This window comes from Numida meleagris, chromosome 19 (assembly GCF_002078875.1).
Source record: "Numida meleagris isolate 19003 breed g44 Domestic line chromosome 19, NumMel1.0, whole genome shotgun sequence".
Classification (NCBI taxonomy): Eukaryota; Metazoa; Chordata; class Aves; order Galliformes; family Numididae; genus Numida; species Numida meleagris.
Window position 1 is genome coordinate 5,634,748 of NC_034427.1, and position 20,178 is coordinate 5,654,925.

Here is a 20,178-nt window from a genome sequence, read left to right on the forward strand (position 1 = left end):
GGCTGCAGACAGTGAAACAAGAAGGCTGCTCTGCATTCTTCCTTTAGCTCCCTAATCCTAAAGGGAATGGAGGCTAGGATGCGTATTGTCTTTTTACCTGCCAAAACAAGGGAATATATATAAAATGCCTTCTGTCTGGACAATTCAGATTCGTTTCTACTTCTGTGGCTAGATGTGAGTTACCCACAACAATTTCAACAATTAACTCCATCCAGCCAAAACGAGAGCTCTAGATATTTGCTCAAAAGTGACAGCTGACATATCTAAATGGTGTAGATGCTGTAGGACAGGAGTTTATATTCATGCTGAGTCATATCAGAACTTCTTTAGAACTTATTCTGGGCAGCAAAACAATGTTGATATATAAGCATGATTCTGGTTCACATTCAACAGGATGCCACACTAACTGCAGAAGGTTCCCTTATTTACTTCCAGGAGTTCCTTAGGATATATCTTGACAAGGAGCAAATGGTTAAAGGGCGTTGTGCTGCTTATAGCCTCGATCTGAAGATCTGGGCTTCTCAAAATGCTCCTCCGTTGAGCTTCATGAGTCTAAGGAATCGGTCTTGATTCAGCAAGTGGGCCACCTAAACTTTTTCATTCTCATTTTTTGCTCTTTACTATATTTGTTGGGGCCCCTACCTAAAGTTTCTCTCTAAATGTCTATTTAAACCAGCCAAGACTTCATATTATGGTTTCTCAGCTGTAGAAGACATACTCCTTTAAAGTTCCCTCATGATGCTGATCATGCTTAATACTATTGTATGGCTGTGTTCCCAGAGATTTGTATGTTATTGGTAAAAAAAAAAAAAAATACCATTTCAGAGGATGTCTAAATGGCTACCATGTTTTCACAGTGTTCCTGATCATTTGTTGTGTGTCCATCACAAACCATGCTTAATCTGAAGAGCAACCCTCATCTCTGCCATCCATGCACGCTGCAAAGTCTGTGATATTTAACATAATTCGGCTTCACTCAGGTGCCAAAGTCAGATGCTGTGTGTGGTGGTTTCAGGGAGCAGCGGGATCAATCCACGTGTCAAATAGACCTGAGGCTCCTCATTCCTGTCCCTTTGTAGTACAGTCTGACAATGGCCACGTACCCTAGATTAATCATGTCATGGGGTTTACGTTGTCACATACTATTGCTGTAGTATTGGCCAACGTCCAGAGTAGATGACTGTATTTGAATAGACTCTAGTGTTGAGTTGTGTCTTGTGACTGAAGACGTGCGCAGGAGCCACCCATGCACTGTCCTCTGTTCTTGGGGGTAGCTGGAGGGTGACTTGGAGAGAGAAGTCACAGTCCTGACGCAGCGCACCACTGGGCCGCGTGCGGGAACGCTCTGGGCTGCCCCATCTCGCTCTGGGGCAGCGGGGGCTTCTTGTTGGACGAGCGGCCCCAAGGAGCGCCATGGAGCCACGGAGCGGGGGGTGACGCCCCGCGGAGCTGGGCTGCGCCGCTGGAATCCTTCCCGGCAATTCCGCGCTCCCCTTTATCAAGGTCGCTCCTTCCTGTTTGCCAGCACGGTCGTGCTCCCGTCACTTGTTCAGTGCTGGTTTCGCGCTGCCTTGTGGCAGTCCTGCTCCCTCGAATTACCGACCTGGCTTTCAACAAAATGGGGAGCGGGGGGACCTACTTGTACAGCTCCTAAATTTTGCCTCGCTGGCAGACCGCGTCCACGCAGCTCCTGGTCCCGTTTATCTCGTGCTGAGAGAAAGGCTCAGCCCGCAGGAGGCTGCTGGGGAGCTCCGCGAGTTGCCCGCGAGGACGGGGAGCAGCGGGCCGGGCCGGGCCGGGCCGCAAGGGGTTAAGGAGCGGAGGGCCGCGCTGCCGCCCGCGGTTCTGTCAGCAGCCGCTGCCATTGGCTGCGGAAAGGTGAAATTGAAACCACGGTAAACTTTTGACCCTGTAGCAGTTCTTGTGGAACGCCTTCCCCTTGCCAAGAGCGGAGGGCTTTTTTTCCCCCCCTTTTTCCTGTATTTATTCTCTGTGATCGTGCCGTGCCGCATGCAGCCTCGCCGAGGGAGGGGGAGGACAAGCGCGAGCAAGTCGCCTGCGTGTCCCGCGAGCGGGGAGCCGGGCTCCTGCTGCCAGCTGCTCCTGCGCCCCATCGCCGGCCGAGCAGCAATCCGCGTTCCGCCTTCCGAGATAGTTTTTGTGTGGTTTAAAAGAAAAAAGAAAGTCTTCGATGCTATCGCAGTTAGCTAGAAATGAGGGAAGGGAGGCTGAGTCACCAGGCACAGTGGCATGCTGGCTGCAGGGAGTTCTGCTGCTTAATAAATGTGCTTTTAATTTACTAAAAATGAAGCGGTTTCTTACTGAAATCTGATGTAGAAAAGTGTCCTTAGTTCACGAGTTGACGCGTTAAACGCACATTTACCTAACTACGTGCTTTTCTTCTCTTATATGCCGTCTTTAAGCAAAATAATGGGTATTTACTCAGTCTGGGAAACAAGCGGTGCCTGCTCAGCGTCACTGCCAGCGTGTCAGGGGCCCGAAGTAGCTGCGTTGCATGTTTTTATTTGGGCAGAGTGACTAACAAGTTCTGGACCTAGTGAGAGCGCATGTCACTTCCATGCTATGCAGATTTTGTCACAAAAATATCAAAAATGTCTGTGGTCAAATAAATTCACCTTCCGTCTGTAGCTTTGCCAAACCAGACAAATTAGAGCAGCATTACGTTTGCAATCAAGTATGAATACGAGATTTAGTTAATCCACGTTTTTTTTCCCCTTCAACATGTCTGTCTTTTCCCTGACAAAAGAAAAGCTGACTCGGTTACTTTCCTGCATCAGCTGCCATTTTCTCCCTCCCCCGCTCTCGGTGCAGGTACCGGCCTGCTGTTCTTGCCCGAAGGTTCGACTTGCTGCATGCTGAGTGCTGCTTAATCAAGGAGTCACTCGGCACCTAACCTAGAGATAACATTCAGAATTCCTTCTCAACAAAGAAACTTGATTCCGATCTACTTCAGGCTGATGTCTTCACCCCTCCAATGGCTTGCTCCTGCAAATACTGTCACTGGATTTATGCAGCATGTTCATCTTCCTTATGAGATTGGGGTGGGGGGAACCCTTGACTGCTGAGACCTGGATTGATTATTTGTTTCAATTCAGTACGCTAAGTAGTTTGGTGGTGAAGGAATGTTTAGTTTAGGGCAGCGTTAGCATTGTAGGACAAGATAGTGAAGGCTTGGTGTGGGCTTCTTGAGTGCTGTTGTTCTTGCTACGGTTTTATCTGGGAACTGAGGGAGTCTCCTGAAGCACTGCCAGCAGCAGCGAGGGAACAATGAATATAATATGATTAATAGCAGATCCCCTGCCCCCTCTTGTGTGCAGTCCTCCTTGCAACAGCAAAAGAAACATGCGCTTGTAATGATAGTTGGTGGCCTCCCTGTTTGTTCCAGCTAGTGTTCCCAAGCAGCAGCTATTATAAGGTTTATTTTCTCCCACTCCCTGTGATTCTTTGTTCTGCCCTTGCTGTGTCTGTGTGCATCTTGTCTGCTTCTCATTGTCTGTTTCATGGCAGTTCATCTGCCTTCACAATGGAGCTGCACTGAAGCTGCAAATCATATTGCGTATCACAGCAAAATGGAATTAATGCTCTTCTAAAAGAAAAATGAGTGAGTAACCACTGTCAGGAGCTCAGAACGTTTTGAAGTGTCATTTTTAAGTGTCCCTATCTGAAAGGTTTCTCTTGAACAGTTGCATTGTTGTATTGTGGTAGTGTTGGGTGCATATACCTTTTAGTGTTAGGAACGAGGGATCTCTAAAAACATTACTAAAAAAAAAAAAAAAACACCTCAAAGAAACAGAAATTTCACCTGATTTGTAAGTGCTGTAACTTCCAAGTATCCTGTTTTGGGGAAGACATTAATAGGCTGATATATGACTTTTGAAGTTTATTAGTGAAAACGGAGTGCTGAGTGTGAGAAAATCACTAGTGTAACTCTTTAAAAAAAAAAAAAATAGCCAGAAAGAGGGGTGTTGGAAGTACTGTCAGTGCATTTTGTAACCTGAAAGCAGTGAACAAGTGCTCACAAACTGAAAGTAACTGCTGAGTTCTGTACTGTTCTATTCTGTGTCTTTATCCTGGATAGACGTTGAGGTTGGTTTCATCTCTCTGGTTTCCTTAGGAGTGAATTCCTAACAGCTTTGGAGTTGCACTTCAAAAATTTTTTTCCCCGCCAACATTCCCAAACTGTGAATGAGAAATCTGAGGAGGAGAAGATCTCGTCAAGGTGTTTTCGTCTGTTCTTTGTTATCTAGATTAAACAGTTCCTGTTGTCCTGTTTTAATGGAGGAAGTGAGGATGATTTATAGAGATTCTAGAGCATGTCTTACATGGGAAAACTGCTTTATATTCCAGAACTCATTATGAATACTTCTGTGGCTTATTTGAAGTTTTTGCTGGTTCATCTTCTCAAGTTTCCTGGGTTTGGTCGTGGAGTGGCATGGTGAGCTGAACGTGGGGGATCTAGTACTAGAACTTGTCACTTCCACCCAAATCTGCCCTGAACTGTTAATGCTGGCACAAATTATACTGAAAAACAACAGAACTATAGTAATAGGAATTTGGAATTTTGTTTTTAAAACACTGTTGTATCTCTGTCTTCTCTGCTTGTATTTCCGTTTTGGTTGATGGTGAAACTTACTATCTGTAGTTCAAGATTTGCATCATGGGATGCAGTGAGCATCCTTTTTCCTTACCTCTTCCTCAGGAAGTACATCTAGGCAGTCTTGTTGGCATCCTCGCTGCAGATCTCCGGTGGTGTGTGAACTCTTGGTCCTCTGTAAGAAAAATGGTTTTGAGTTTCTGGAATGTGTATCCCTCTAGGAAGAGACGTGTTACATATGGAAAGATACCTGTTTTATGATGTACAGTGATTAGGTCTAGAGGTCCTCAAAACACTTTAAATTGACTTTCAAGTCCAGGTTTTCTCTGTCCTTGGAGTGCTCTTAGAGTATCAACTTCTTAAAAGATAATAAATAAAATCAGTGTATTCACTCTCTCACCTTCTCTGCTAGCACCGATTTTTTTATGTTCTCTTGCGTGCCATCAGTAAAATGAAGAGGTGCAAAAAAATTGAAGCTGCAGACATACTGTTTCCTTTAAGCATATGTGTACACACCCACAGTCTTGTTTCTGGCATAGAGTTAAGGAGTCAGCGTCTACAAAATCCTTCTTTTTCTTTTAATTTACAAAACAGTATGCAGAAATCATGATGTTTTTCAGATATCACACCACTTTTCACTATTGGTGAAGCAGACCTCCTGCCGTGAGTTCTGGTGCAGCCTACCACACTTTCTTGAAAAACGCAGTATAGGGATTAGTTGCTATAGTTGAAAGGGCTTTATGTTTTCATAATCTCTGTGGGTTGCATTATCTATACAGCTGTCACTCCTATCTGTTTATGGGTTGATGTGCCCTAATAGGTTGTTTCTAGCTTCTGTTGTAGGTTGAAGTTGTCTCATTCAACAAGGACAGTAAATAGTCTCTTTGCTTACTGTTTTCTTCTGAGGGAGCAGACTAGAATACTTGTTCTGCATTCTTCTTAGAGGAGTCAGCTTTATTCCCAGCCCAGTTTAAAACTAGTTTCTGAGTTGGCTGTTTTGGGGTCTTGAGCATGGGACTTGGAGAGGATTGTTCAAAGAAATTCCACATGCTAATGCAGAACCCTCTCTTCCATTCACATTCTTCTTTTCTTTGTGTGTCCTGGGAAGCTCTTCTTATCTACCCTGAGTCACCACTAGATCCGATTTCTCTAAACTTTCATTCTGATGTTTATTGAGCAAACAGTGCTTGTCTTTTAGGATGATAATCAGTATAATCTACCTGATTATTTCTCGAACTAAATGGAATTTAAATAATAGACCACATCCACGGACAGATGAAGGAAGGAAAGCAGACAGCTGGCTGAAGTGCTCCATTACTGTTGAATTCACTCATTTGTGGTATGTGGTCTTTCTTACAGTAGTCTGTTGATGTCCGTGTCTGGATGACTAAGACAGCAAAAGAGGTCGACTTCACGGTCTGCGATATTGAGATTTCTTCATGATATATCACTGCACATTGCCCATTGTTCACTCTCTCCAGTCAGAAGTAGAAATGCACAGATTTCTTCAAGATTAGTCAATTAAAAGCATAATACAATAACCCGTAATAATATTACTGTAATCCTTACAATCATCAGTTGTTGTTCTCAGAGCATAAATAGGGAGCATTCTGTTAAGTCAGGGATTGGAGTACAAAAAGATTCAGGGCAAAAATGGTATGTATGCCAGCAGAAGCGGGATGTCTTCTGGCAGGCTCCACGTGCTGTTGTCATCCTTTGGTAATGATGCTTTGAAAGCAGAGAATGGGTGTTTTTCGTTTTGGATGTTACTGCTTAAACTTATTCCCACGTCCAGTGGGGAAACTGAGAAATGTAAGCGTTCTTTCATAATAAAACTCAAGGTTGCAGTGTGATAGCGAATTGCTAAATTAGCAATTGCTACCTAATTTTTTTAGGGGGCTAAGCGTTGCCTGTCCTAGGGAGGAAAAAAGGACCACGTGTTCTGAACGTGGAAAATTGCGAAAATGAGTTTATTTACAGGAAGGATTTCTTGTGTCTTCCAGTAGGAGAAATAATTATGCTCTTTATCCAGTGCCTATTTAATATAATTCTAAATTAAGAGGGTAGAAGTGAATTATCCTGGCTATCCAAATGAAGGAGGAGGGGGAACTGCAAGCTCTGCAATGGTCACTGTGCCTGTTTTAATTGTGCTACGCTTGTAGTTTATAGAAAAAATTACTCCTACAGTTAGTGGCACTTTCCATAATGTTAGTTTTAGAAATCTTTATTCTATTAAATAATTAATAGCAAATGTGTTAATAACTTTATGCTTCTTTTCCAGCTTCTTGTATGGAATTTTCATTAGGTGCTTTGTTATTATCAAAAGTAGTGATACTGAACGCACTAGAGCTGTAAACACTACCTTAATGTGAAGGAAATAGCACTCTTCTTTTCCTTTCCTGTTATTTTGTAAGTATATAATATAAATGTTAATTATGCCCCTTTAGGTGTACAGAAGACATTTCTGATATTTTTTTAGAGTATAGCGTGTTATAGTCGTAATTCTCTTCACAGCCTGCTTTTCCTGTCTGTCAGAGCAAGATTAATACTGTTTAATGGGACTACGTTAAGTATTCTACCATTCATGCATAGTGTTCTTTAGTTAAAGGTTTCATAAAGTTTCAGGGTAGCCTCTGAGAAACTTTGAAGGCTGCTAGTCATTTGTTGGCTCAGATTTTAGGAAAATTTTGGCTTGCTTGGCTGTAAAATCAAAATGGGTCTTTGCTTTTAGACACTTAATTCAGTGTCTTTGAAGTGCAGCCATAAAAAAAAACAACAGCCTTCTTTAAAGGTGCTTTTGAAGATATTTTTTTTTCCTGTCCTATGAATTAGCAGAACTACGACAATATTTTAGTAGGGTCTTACAATCTCTGATGAGAAGCTGAAGAAGTTCTGCCCTGCTTGTTCTTTATGACAGTTATTTGTCAGTCTTGAACCGCTGCACTTTGCAGAATGGTGTTTTAAGGAACCAGTTCCATTTAGCTTAAAATGCTCTGCTGTGATGTGTGACATTTTAGTGGCTAATAATGGCCGGTTTGTCAGTGGGTTGCTGGCCATGCAGCAATGGCAGGGCAGAGTGGTAACGTCTTCACTTGTCCAAAGACAGATGCTAAGAAATCCCTGCTCATCGTTCAGAGCTCTGCAAAGGTCCTAGAATTGTAAAGAGCATTTAGAACTGGGAAAGATGTGGACTTTTTAAAGCAGTAAAAATAACTGTTTGGTGTTTATTCCAAAGTTGTGGAGTTCTGGCTCTTTCCTAATCACAGATAGTGGAATGAATTTAACTCTTTCATGACAGATGGATGAAGTTTACTTCTCATCGAGTCTAAACTTCACTTTGGTTTTAAGAGCACTGGAACTGTGCCGCTAAGAGATTTCACTTCAGAATGAGTGAAATGATCTGAAATCAGCGGTCTTCCTGACAGTTGTGAAAACAAAAGGAAAATTAGAAAATATCATTTAAAGACCAAGCGCAATTGTTAGGATTTCTCAATGCAGTGTTGTATGTCTTCTGTAACACTTTAAAACTTCAGACTTAACCAGCTAGGAGTAACCCCAGTGAACTGCTCTCCGCAAGATATTTTTCCTGGTCAGTACTAGTACACTGCTGTACTCAGTTTGACCATTTTTGTCGTTCATTGTACCTTCTCCTTTGCTGTTTTGTTTGTCCATTTTACAGATATGAATTATATTTACTAATATGTTTCTATGCTGTAAATTTACGTGCGGGGAGACTTTGTCATGCTTCATTACATGCTTAGGCTGTAAAAGATTTGAAGAAGTTTTGTTCTTTGCTGAAACTTGATAGTTTGCTCAGGTGAGTGTGGCCTTAGCTAAGGGATGTTGTTTTGATGTTTACATTGCTGCAGATACTGTTTACAGACAGTAAGTGTAGCAGTTGAGATGCCATTATTTTCTGTACTTGTGATGCTTTTGCAACGCTGTTGTTGAATATTGTTGGTGAAAGATCATTTAGACCACTCGCTGTAACTGGAAATAAGTACTGGACAGTTTTCTGTATCTTGCTAAAAAGAAAGTGAACATTGTAGGACAAAGGTAACTGTATTAAGTTATCACTGTCAGAAAACATCAAGGAGACTGAGGCAATCATTTTAGATAGAAGATTCCAATTAAGACACGAGATTTAAAGTAGATCATAATAGTAGAAGATGCTTAGAAGTTGTGTGTTGAGCAAACAAAGATGCTTTATCTGTTTTTTTTTTTTCTTGGCTTTGTGGGCAGTGTACACCAGTGTTTCTAAATAGGCTGGCAAATAATCAATTGTAAATAAAAGTTAGGTCTTCTGAGTCTTTTGACTCATTTAGACACATTTACTATATCTTTCCATTTTAGCTTAATAAGAACTGTTTTTCCTGCTGAAGATAAAAGCTTGGAAAGGTTTACTACTTTCAGCCTTAGTAACTCTGCTGAAGCTGATGGTAGAATTCTCATTGAATTAACAAACTTACACCAGTGCAAAATGCTTTTGAAAATCCCGGTGGAAGCCTACTCAATGTGAACAGATCACAGTACTTCCACAACAGAGAGAGGCAGGAGCATTGGTATGACATGAATGTTTTGTCATCTTTCAACACACCGAGCTTTTAACTAGCTTGGGAAAGGTAGCTAATGCTTATAATAAAATTTCACTAAAGACTGTCAGAGTGCTTCAGACTTAGCTGCAGAGGAAGAAACCTGCATGCTAACGTGGTAATCACAGTATGTTTCACTGTTTGACTTAATAATGATAGTGTAGTAGTAACTTCTCATATATACAAAATTATAAATTGTATCTGGTTTCAAATGGAGGAGCTGGCAAACGAACAGCTTTTCAGTGGACTGCGCTGTCCCAAGCTGGGGATGCTTGGCCTAATTTTATCACATTAGAAAGTATTATTTCTTAATGGAAAGCTCTGACAATCTGATCCCCAGCCCACTCTTCACAATACAGCTAGTGTTCCACGTCTGCTCAGTTCTTTGTACCTGGACTAATTCTGCAAGGTACTTTTAGAATTTTTTAATGAGTGATTTATTACAGCAGGAAATGTTCAAGTTCGTGCTGCTGAATGAGTCCTTCACTGAAAGACATTTTAACCGATTCGACAACAGCAAGTTTTGGTTTTTAAGGTTATTTTGCTTTTGACTTTTCTGAACACAGTATTTAACCGCATAGTTCCAGCTAGCAACAATTTTCTCTGATTTTGTATTTCAGTCTCATACTCATTGGTACAGGAGAGAAGGTGGTTGCACTTTTATGTAATTTGTAAAATTTGACTGTAAAAAAGCACGGAACTGGAAATGACAATAAGAACAGGTGTTCTTTCTTTTTCAAATTTTTCTTTTCTTTTTGACTAGGTTAGATGTTGGATGAGTCCCTTTGGTAGAGTGTGTATATTAGAGTGTACTTGCATTCATTTCAGTGTGGTGGTACTGACTGTGTAACAATACACTGCTTTGGAAGTTAAAATTTGAAAACACTAAACTTTTGACCTTGGGTAAATGTATAATGTATCCAGAAAGTGAGGTAAAAATTGCGTTTTTCTGGGCTCTAGATTGTGGAAAATACAGTGTGTATTGGGCTGTATTGCCTGACAGCTGATATTTATCAAGGGTAACACGAGCTTTACTCGTTCTCACATTTTTAAGCAGCTTTCAAAGCTTTACATGTATACACATGTTCAGCATATGTCTTGCAGCTTTGAACGTTTTGTTCTAAAGATGTTAACTCTCATTAAAATGAGAATCCAGACTATAAACTCATAATGATTTTTCATACATCAAATTCAGTCACAGCATTAACGTTTTGTCAGCTGGCACCGTAATGCAAAACAGTAACATTAAATGTTAATGCTTAAATAAAACTTAAATACACTGTCCTTATTAGCTGTATTAGTAAACTTCAGAGCAGTAGAGAATTTGTACTTTGAATGCACTGCGTTATTTAGAATGAACGCATTTCCTAAATACATTGAAAATGCTATGCCTCATTAGACTGAAAAGCTTCTCTTTGGAAACTTAAAAAATGCATTCTTGTTTTGGTGATGGACGAAATATTTGGTAGCCATTCTGATCTCTTTTTAAAGAGTTTGTGCACCTTAGCCAAGTAATGAAAAACTTGTTCTACTTGCTTCAAATGTCATAAAGAATGATGTGGTTGTCTTGAAATGTTCAAAACTGTGTATGTAATTATTCTTGCTTAATAATCCTCTTAAAGAGAGAGTTGTCAGAAAGAAATAATTATTTTCATATTTAATAAATGTTCAGCTAGTCTAAATAGTTTGGGCTTTTTTATACTACTGTTACTTCAGTAAGTCAGTGTTGTGCTGAGCAGGTCGTGTTGGTCTGACACCAGGTGACTCCTAAAGGTGGAACAACTGAGTACTGCAAAGAAGAAAACTACTTGTAATTTTATATTGCTATTTCTCTTTCTGTAAGTTTCTTGTAAGACTATACAATGATCTCTTGATTTCAATGTTAATTCTTCTGTTATTGTTTTGAATTCTACAGTTACATTAGCCTTTTCATTTGTTTTCATAGATTACTACCAAATCATAATGAAGAGGGAAAATCTGAGGACATTTATACAAGTACTATTGATTTTTTTTTTCTCCAGTATTGTTAATGACTCATTAACATCTGTCCTGGTTTCCAACCACATGAAATCTTCTCTTCAAAATAGACAAGATTTGTGTTTTCCTGTGTCTTCCCATCCTTAGTGGCAGCCTTGGGCTTTTTGGCTTCTCGCTACTTCCATCTGAGATAGAAGGAAACCTCTTGGCTGATACATGTATCTGAATGTTATCAATTGGTAACAAAACCTCTGACAGTGCCCTGCCTCAAGGATCTCTTCCGTTTGCAGAATCAATTGCCAACCCCTGTCCTTTCTTGGCTGGCCTCAGCTGTGGGAGAGGTGCGGTCTTTGTTTCGCAGCTGTAACACGCCAGCTGCCAAGGTGGGACTGGGGGAGGAGGTAACGAGGAAGGTGCCTTGGTGCTGAGGGGTTTGTGTGACATTGCCCTTACAAAAGCAAGAAGAAAGCGTTAGTGAGTGGTGCTCCTGTTCAGCATTGAGGAGCTGAATAGTTCCAATTTCCTCTCTGAGTTTTTTTTGTGCAGTGCTGCTGCTAAATTAGTGGTGTTTGCTTGCACATGCCGCGTGTGTGTGTACGTTCTGTGGTCAGCAGCAGAGTTAAGTGCTTTGCAAGAGCGTGGTGATCTTAAAAGTGAGATTCTTTCTTTCTGGGTTAGATTTTGGCATACTTTGTTAATTTTGTGCAAACTTGAATGGATGGTAAGGTGCACATGACGGTAAGGAAGCATATTCCTGTCTATACAAATTTTGTTGCTTAATTTTTAATTACCCTTGTGAAAAAGCTTTGTGTATCATTACATAAAACTGCAACCGACAGGATTGGCTAAAGATACCTATAGATCCTTTGTTTTAGAAAGCATTTTGTAGTAACAAGAATGGATGAGCAGCTTTATTTGTATCTGTGCTCTTCATTGATATTGAATAGCACTTAGAGTAGGGAGCATAGCAAAATCAGTATTTTGTAATGAAATCCATTTTTGTGCAGGAATATGGCTGCAGTGATTGTGTGCAAAACTTGTTTTACGGTAGAGCGGAAGTTCACAGGTATACTGCAGAGTAGGTGCTGTATTTACAGCATATTCTCTCATGGCTTACCTGGTTACCTGACGTAACTCTTCTAGCTGCAGATACTCCGTAGATGTATATTAATTCTCTTAGAATGTATCTGGAAGTAGCAGGAGTTTACTGGCAGGTGATTTTTGATTACTTTGACAGCAGTGCGTCTCTTTCCCTGGTTAATGAACGGCTATGCCTGTTGTAGCAGTGTTTGTGTTCACCTACATGGCAAAATGTTTCAGTGTTACCTTTGTCATTATAATGAATGTGGATTTCTGGCTGAACTTTTCCTCCAAATAATTCATATCATGTTAGGGTGCCTTACGTCCAATTACTTTGTTTGGAGGTAGGCGTAATGTAGATACAGTGTTTTATTTGTATGAGAGTGCCATGTAAATCAGCCTGTAGTTTTGAGTCCAACAGATCCTTTCTGTGTGCAGTTTCTCATGATGCACTGGTGATCAAACTCTTCATTTGTTTCTCTGAAGTGCATTTTTTCTTGTTCATTTGTTTATTTTTTTGTCCATGATCAAAATAATTGACATTATTTTTTTCCCCGAGAGAAATGTTGGCAGTTGAAAGTTACAGCTAACGTTGTATTTCTTAATATTTTTCATATTAAAATATTTCTCAGTTAATATACGAAGGAAAGCAGTTGTTACATTTCGTCACATTTGTATGTCTGTTTGCAGGCTGTGGTATTGTCATTTCTTTTCAAATCTCATTACATTTGTTACTTCTCTTCAAATCCCAACTGTGACAGCAGCGCAAGCAGCAAAGCACTTCCTCACTTTTCATTTAAAAGGAAAAATGGTTTCCATTCCCTCAACACTGTAATAGGAAATTTGAAAATGTCAACAGTTTACATAGAAGTTTGACTGAAGTAAATGGAAAAGCAAAGAGCTTAAGTCTAGAAGCCACATATTTTTTTTGAAAAATACGGAGAGAACTGTGAATACTTGTAAAGGGGAAATTAAAAGCAAACCAACACAAAAAGAGCCACCCACCCACCCTTAAAAAACCCACAACCAACAGACACACCAAAAAATGGACTTGCAGTTTTCAAGGTTTTGTTGAACTGTTTTCCTCCTCCCTCATTGACCTCTGGCTGATAAATGCTTGAAGCTTTGACTTTCAGAAAGTATCAGATGTTCAGAATGGAAGAAGCGCTCTGTTTATCCTAGCAGTTTTTGTAGGCTTAATCTTTTACTAGGGAGGCTTCTCGGTAAAGCTCTATCAGCAAACCTCTTCATCAAATCACATTTCTAACTGGCAAAGGAGCTTCTCCACTGCTTCCCTGAGTAAAATGGGCTATTTGGGAAAATACATTTTTGCCATTGTGTGAAAACAACTCAAATATAATCATTTTCTTTTCAGCAGTTTTACCAAATGCAAGATGACAAGAAATATTAGAAAGATCAATCTGGGGATCATACAGCTCACAGTGATTCTGTGCAACTTCCGTTCTTTTTTTCAGGCTATTTTTTCCCCCCTCAAAATAAAGCTTCCCTTTTCAGAGCTCATGCCAAGTGGGCTGCTTTTCTGCAGCCTTTGTCTGTGGCTGTGCTCAGCGATTTTATTTTTTAGGAGCATTTTACTATGGATGGAAGTCAGTCAGGGGATGAATATCAAACTCACTGATCCACAGCTCCTAAGTGTCCCTGCCGATTCCTTTTGTTGTAGGAGTTACACCGGTCACCTGCTAGCCCTCTGTGCAGCAGTGATTTGCACTGACACATTGTGCAGTTTGTCCAGCAGCTCTGAGCATCCACAGCAGCAGGGTGTCCTGCTGGCTGGTTAACACCCTGTGTATCTGTTTGCTTTAGAACTTCCTCTACAATTCCTTACAGTGTTGAACATCTTACTCCTCCAGCCAGGTGCTGCAGGGGATGTGCTGGCTGTGGGAGTCTCCCTCGCATCCTCAGTGGTGAGCACAGTGCAGACATTCCCTGGGCTGTGGCTTTACCCTCCCTGGGTGCCTGCTGTGTGCCTTTGCCATGAAGAGGTCTGCTGAGCTGGCTTCCTGCTTCTGACGTGCTTCAACATCTTTGTACTATCGCAGTTCAGTGCAAGGCCCTCTTCACATTCTTTTTTTAGCCCTGTATTTCCTGTTTACATTTCATATACCATATTTTATGGGCGTTTCAGTTCTTCTGAGGTGGACACGTTTCCCATGTTTTAATGCTGACCTTCCCCTTGCAGCAGCCCCCTTACCTTTCTTACAGAGCTGTACAGGGAGGGTATTTTGATGTTCTGTTCTCTGCTGCAAAAGCTGTGTAGGTGTAGCAGCTATTATCCAGGAATGGTTTGAGAGCCAGCATCATTTTTGTCTCACTCCCTGTCTCGCTGTTGTCATCAGAATGCAGTCATAGGGTGACAGGGTAATCACTTTCCATCTTGGGGGCTGAGGGTGCGCGGCGCTGTCCTCACGTATCGCAGGAGATGTGTAAATTAATGTTCCTCACTGCTGCTAAGCTGCACAGTGTTTTTTAAACACAACTGATTTCAGAGGAGGATAATACCAGCTTTGAGAATTTGTGTGCACAAGCATTAACTGATTAATGTGCCAACTTCCTTTTCCTTTTTATTTTTTTCCCCCTTTAGCCTATTTAAAGTATTGGGTTTTAATACTTTGAACTGGAGCAACAGATGATGTGCTATCATGAAGAAATAAATACAGTATTGTAATGATAGAAATTTTAGAATACATGTTTCCTGCAGTCTATGCTTTTGTTTAATGTGAAGAAATGTTCTGGTGGGATTCTGCACAGTATTGAAAATTGAATCCTCATTCAATTCATACAGTGCAACTCATTACTTAAACCTGTAAATTCTACATAGCTAGGGATTTGCAGTGATGGTAATATTGAGTAATTTTAGTGGGTCAATTGGTGAGCCTCATGGAGAAGTCATAACAGAAATGAAGCTTAGAATGTGAAAGGCCTTTGTGTACTTACAGTAGCTGTATTCAGACCTGATAATTCAATTTTAAGGAGCACTCTCGAAGGTCCTACAAAGATCCCTGAAAAACTATTTCAAATCTGGAATTAAATTTACAAAGTCTTCTGCTTTTAATTTATGAACATCTGGTGAGTTCTAGTAAGAATTTGATTATTTTTGTTTTCCGTGGTCTTTGCCTTGGTATTTCTCCATGGTTCTGTCCAGTTTTTGTGATGGCCAGGCAGTAATCTGTTTGAGGTCCTTACAAGAGCTGGGCTTTGTTCTATCGGCACAGCCTTTTGTTTAGTTGCTTTTATACGATATGTCCGTCACACCTAGCTGTTGACTTCTTTTTTTTGTAGAGACTGGTGTGTTCCTTTCCTGTTTCACTGTGCTTGAGTCTGTTTCATAATTTCTTTTAAGACTAAATTCAGTTTAAAAAAAAAAAAAGAACAAGAAATAAGACAAATATATTTTTGGCATATAATTTTTCCTAACTGCATTTTAGTGAATTCTTCACATCTTCAGGTTACAGACAAACCCGGCCTGCTGCCCTTCGTCCCCCACACCCTCGGTTACAGCCCCAGAAGGAGCCTATTGTCTCCATTCACACCGAGGTGTCACAGATGTGGGTGCTCTTCGGAGCTCTTTTCTCTCTTGCAGCTCTAATGACCGCTCCTCTTTTGATTCTTTTCTCAGGCAAATTGGCATAGGCTATACAAAAATTTAGGTCACAAATATCTTCATTCTGCTTGAGGGGGAGAAAGATTTAGCTGAGTATGTGTTTGTATATACAGTAAATTCATGGCAAAACCTGGCAAAAGGAGTTTCATCCAACAAATACTGTTTTATAGTCTCAGATCATCAACTCAAGACAATCATCAAGTGAATGTGCAGTTTTAGTATGAAGTATGTGTGCAATTGAAAGGGTTTTACACCTGTATTTATGTTTTTTTTCTGGAGATTGAAATCAGGTGTGTTCATCGGTACTGTTATTGCAACTAAGATTAACAACAGCTAGTTTTAAATAAATAATTTTTTGCCATTTCACTTCAAAATGAATATCTATGTTTGTTCTGCTTTGAGAGAAGCCCCCTGAGTACCCTCGATACCAGATTCCCAGTCTGTCAGGACAGTGAATTTAGGGTAATAGCTCCGAGCACGGGCATCGCTTCCTCCAAGGCACCTGAGAACCCCACGTGTGCTCGACCTCCTGGCCTGTTACCCTGAGGTGTAATGGGAAGTCATTTGTGCTTGCTCAGGGACTGTATTATCCACATTCGGATGGTTGAGTTGAGCAGAATTTATTCAGAATTATTTCTGTAAGCAAATTGCTTTTTTGCGTGCTCCTCAGGTATACCATTCACATGCAGAAAAAGCAAACAGGAAAATATTTTGCATTTTGTGTTATGTTTCTGAACTCTCCTGCAGCAGCATCCATTTGTGGCTAGTTACTTGATTTTCCAGTTAAAGGTAGCATTGTGTTTGAAGCACGCTTTTACCACAGTCTTCATCGCATCTGTAGGCTGCTTTTGTGTGCTGTCTAGCCCTACTTTTAGAGCTAAGAGCATACAAAAGGTAAAGATTCCATGAATACATCATAATTTCTAGTTGCTTTATAAGGATGCTCCGATTAAATATAAGCACGTTAGTTAAGTTACTGAAGCTGCTTCTCATTGTTGTCTTTTTGTTGTTGTTTGCTAACAGCAGAATGCTGTAGTCAGATATCTGTGCCCTTGGAGGTGGTTATATTGCAACTGGCTGCAAATTCATGACAGCAGGCCGTGCGATTTATGACCTGCTTCTCTTAAGAGGATAACCAGTGCTCCTGTCCAGTGCTGGGGGCTTGGCAGTGTGAGGCGTTGTGTTTTGTGGAACTGGCTTTCAGTATTTAGGAAGAGGGAAAGAAATTCCTGTGAGCATTTTTGGGTGGCTTGTATCTCAGTTCCTCTCCTGTGGACCCGGAGCACCTCTGGCAAGGCGTGTTCTCTGTGTTAACGTGTGGAGAACTGTTCCTAATATCAGCATCTGTCTTGGAAGCATCAGAAGGACTGAAACCAAACCAGTGCAAAATACTGGGTTGCTCTCTAGACACTGAAATAAAAGGTTCCTGAAACTGCATGAGAGTTTTCACTTTGGAGCTCTCTGTGCTGAGGGTAAGAAGAACTTGGTCAGTTTAACTGAAAAGTCTGGTGTTACTGCTGGTTGTAATACAGCAGTGCTAGCTGTCTTTTCTTCCTTGAGATGCTCATGGATTAGAATGGCAGAACAGAGCCATTGCTTGCATGCAATACGTCAAAATGTATTGGAACCCAGTCAGTGTCCCAGGAAGGAGGACGGACTTGCTGATGACTGATTTGGAGCTTCAAGAAAAGGAATGGACTTCTTGATGTCTTGGGGAAAGGTCACGTGTAGTTAGTGAAACAAGCTCCATTTAGTTGACCGCATTCCTGTTTTCTCCAGAACCTCAAAAGTACGTTCTGTTTCTGAAGTGTCAGAGTAATACATAGCTCCCAGAAAATGGTAACTGTTGCAGATTGAGTTCTAGCTCTAGTGAAACTATGTTTGGGAAGTTTTCCTCCCTTCAAGAGCAAACTAATTCCTTAGTCATTGTTAAATTAAAGACTCTTGTACGTTTATCAGTTCATAAAGAAAATGTCTCTGTCATCCTGTTACCTCACAGGAGCTGTTTAATTAATACAGCGATAGTAAGGATTTGGTGTTTCTAAATGCACTACCAAATGTATGGGTTGTGTGGATAAATGAAATTGGATTGTTGTGTGTGACTTCAAATGTTTCAAGAATAAGAGCAAAAGCACCGAGTGGACTTTGCAAACTAGGTTTTGCTGCTAGATTGTCCCTAGCATTGAGTTCTGAGAGATGTGCAAATGTTGTGCTTCGATGCACAAATCAAATGCATTACATTTTTCCTAGTAAGCACAAGTTGTGTTTTCAGGATTTTATTTAGTGTTTATTTGCTTCATCTTACAGTTCAGTATGGTAATCAGAGGGATGTATCAGTGCATATTAAGATAATGAAAAAATACTATAAAAACATGTTCTGCATTTCTAAAATAATGTGGTTGTTTAGGTGTTTGAATAGGAGAGAGGTGGTTTGTCTACTAAGAAAAAATACGCACGTGCACTCCCATGCACACAAGCAGATACACGCACAAAGAGAACAAAAGCCTGAAATTAACATCGGTTCCCCCACCCCCAGTACCCATGAGGCCTCTGGCTGCTCTGAGCAGCTTTGTCCCTTGAGAATTTCCAGGGTTTTTTTTTCAGCTTAAGATCTTGTATCCAGTTATGATACAGCAGTGCAAAATAAGCATATAAGGCTTAAATACTAAATACGTGGCCAAATACAGATACTTTGGAACTCTTAAGAATTTACTCATAGACAGGCAAAGAAAGAGAAATTATTCATTAAAATTCTTTCTCTAATGTGCAGTGCTTTAATATTTTTGACATATTAAGCTAAAGGGGCAAAGAGAAATAATGAACTTTCTGTCCTGTTTAAGACTAGCTAGAACTGAATCTATTGAATTAAGCTGTTGTTGACTCTGTCAGTCTCTACTGCAACCACCACTGCCTTGTTCTGTAATCTCACAAGATCTAAATGTTCCAAGATCCCAGATCCCTTCTAGTTGCAAGTTGATTACCTATGTTAAAAGCATTCAAAATATGTTCTAGGAACATTTGACTGATGCCAGTAGCTATACTGAAAGCCCACATTACCACTGCCAGTACTGTGGCTTGGAAATTAGGATTAAGGCCACCTCCAGTATCTCTTGGCCCACTCCTGTTGCCGGGGTCATGCAAGTAGATGGTGTGGCTGCATCATGTCCTCTTGCTTACAAGAACTGTAACCTGACAAACACAGCTGGCCAAGTAAGTTCACAAGTAAGCTCACAGCTGCGTTACGTGGGCAGCATTTGTTCTGACTGTAGAGCATGGCTCACTCGTTTTTGGATCTGCATTGAGATACGTCAGCCTCTTTACTGCAGTGTTTTGTGCAGAAGCTGACAGGTGAGAAGTTTTTACAAGTATTCTGCAGCATATGGTCAAGGCATAAAGGCAGACTAGCCTTTTTTATGACAGTGAGCTCGCTGGAGCCTTTTCTTCCATTTTATTTATTGTAACAGGGTCTTGTAACTATTACAGTAGCAAGCAAACAGGGACCTATAGGAAACAAATTATCAAGTAATGACATTCCAAAAATAGAGAACAGGCATTATTTACCAGAGGAACAGGAGAAGTACTAGGAGAGTGTTCCACCTCTGACCATCCTTTAACTGAAAGTGCCTTGTCATTTTAATATATGCAAAGTGAATATGGCTCAAGTTAATTGTCATGTCTGAAAAAACGCAGCAAGTGCACAGTGCTAACTAAACACAGCGGGGAAATTGGTAAATGCAACCTGACAAGGCCTGAAAAATTATAATCTCTTTAAGACGGAGCGTATAGTATAGCAAGGATGTGTGCGGAGTTAGGATTGTTTAACATCTTGCAGCAAAGTGTGCTTCAGTGCTTATAGATAGCACCTGTTTATTTTTTTTTAACTGACAGCACTGGTTCATAAAGTCTGGGTCTGAGTCAGTTGTTTATTATCTAGAAAATAGGGGCTGAGAAGGTGGGGAAGAGGGGAAGTGGACAGTGGTGAAATGCGTGTGATTGGGAACAGTATTTTATTATTGGTTATTGTTCTGATGGAAATGCTAGATTGGGATAATGATGTGTTAATACAATTAACAACATAATTTGCTTTTTACTTCATAACGTAAGGATAGCTGCTTTAGTCTGAATAGTTAGGTGAATAGTATGAAATAGTTACAGTACACCAACAAAACCTCTGTGTTAACTCTGTGTACTTCAGTGTCGTTGTCTGTTCCCGTGGTTTGTTACTGTGCTGTCAGATTCACAACGCTAAGGCGTTAAGGTTCCACTGCATTTTTTTCACTCTGCTTCATTCC

At 40.6% G+C, this 20,178-nt stretch overlaps 1 protein-coding gene across 19 annotated transcripts in view; it reads left to right on the forward strand.

Moving 5' to 3' along the window:
* The window catches only part of NCOA3 (nuclear receptor coactivator 3), an 89,395-nt gene that overhangs the window by 40,290 nt on the left and 28,927 nt on the right, over window positions 1-20,178 (forward strand). For 2 of the 19 annotated variants that reach the window (XM_021417123.1, XM_021417127.1), the window contains exon 1: window positions 11,813-11,922. The exons of the other annotated variants lie outside the window; for them this stretch is intronic. The gene's annotated coding sequence lies outside the window, so the exon portion shown is untranslated. Of the gene's footprint in view, window positions 1-11,812; window positions 11,923-20,178 lie in introns of those variants that run through there. 19 annotated transcript variants of the gene reach the window in all.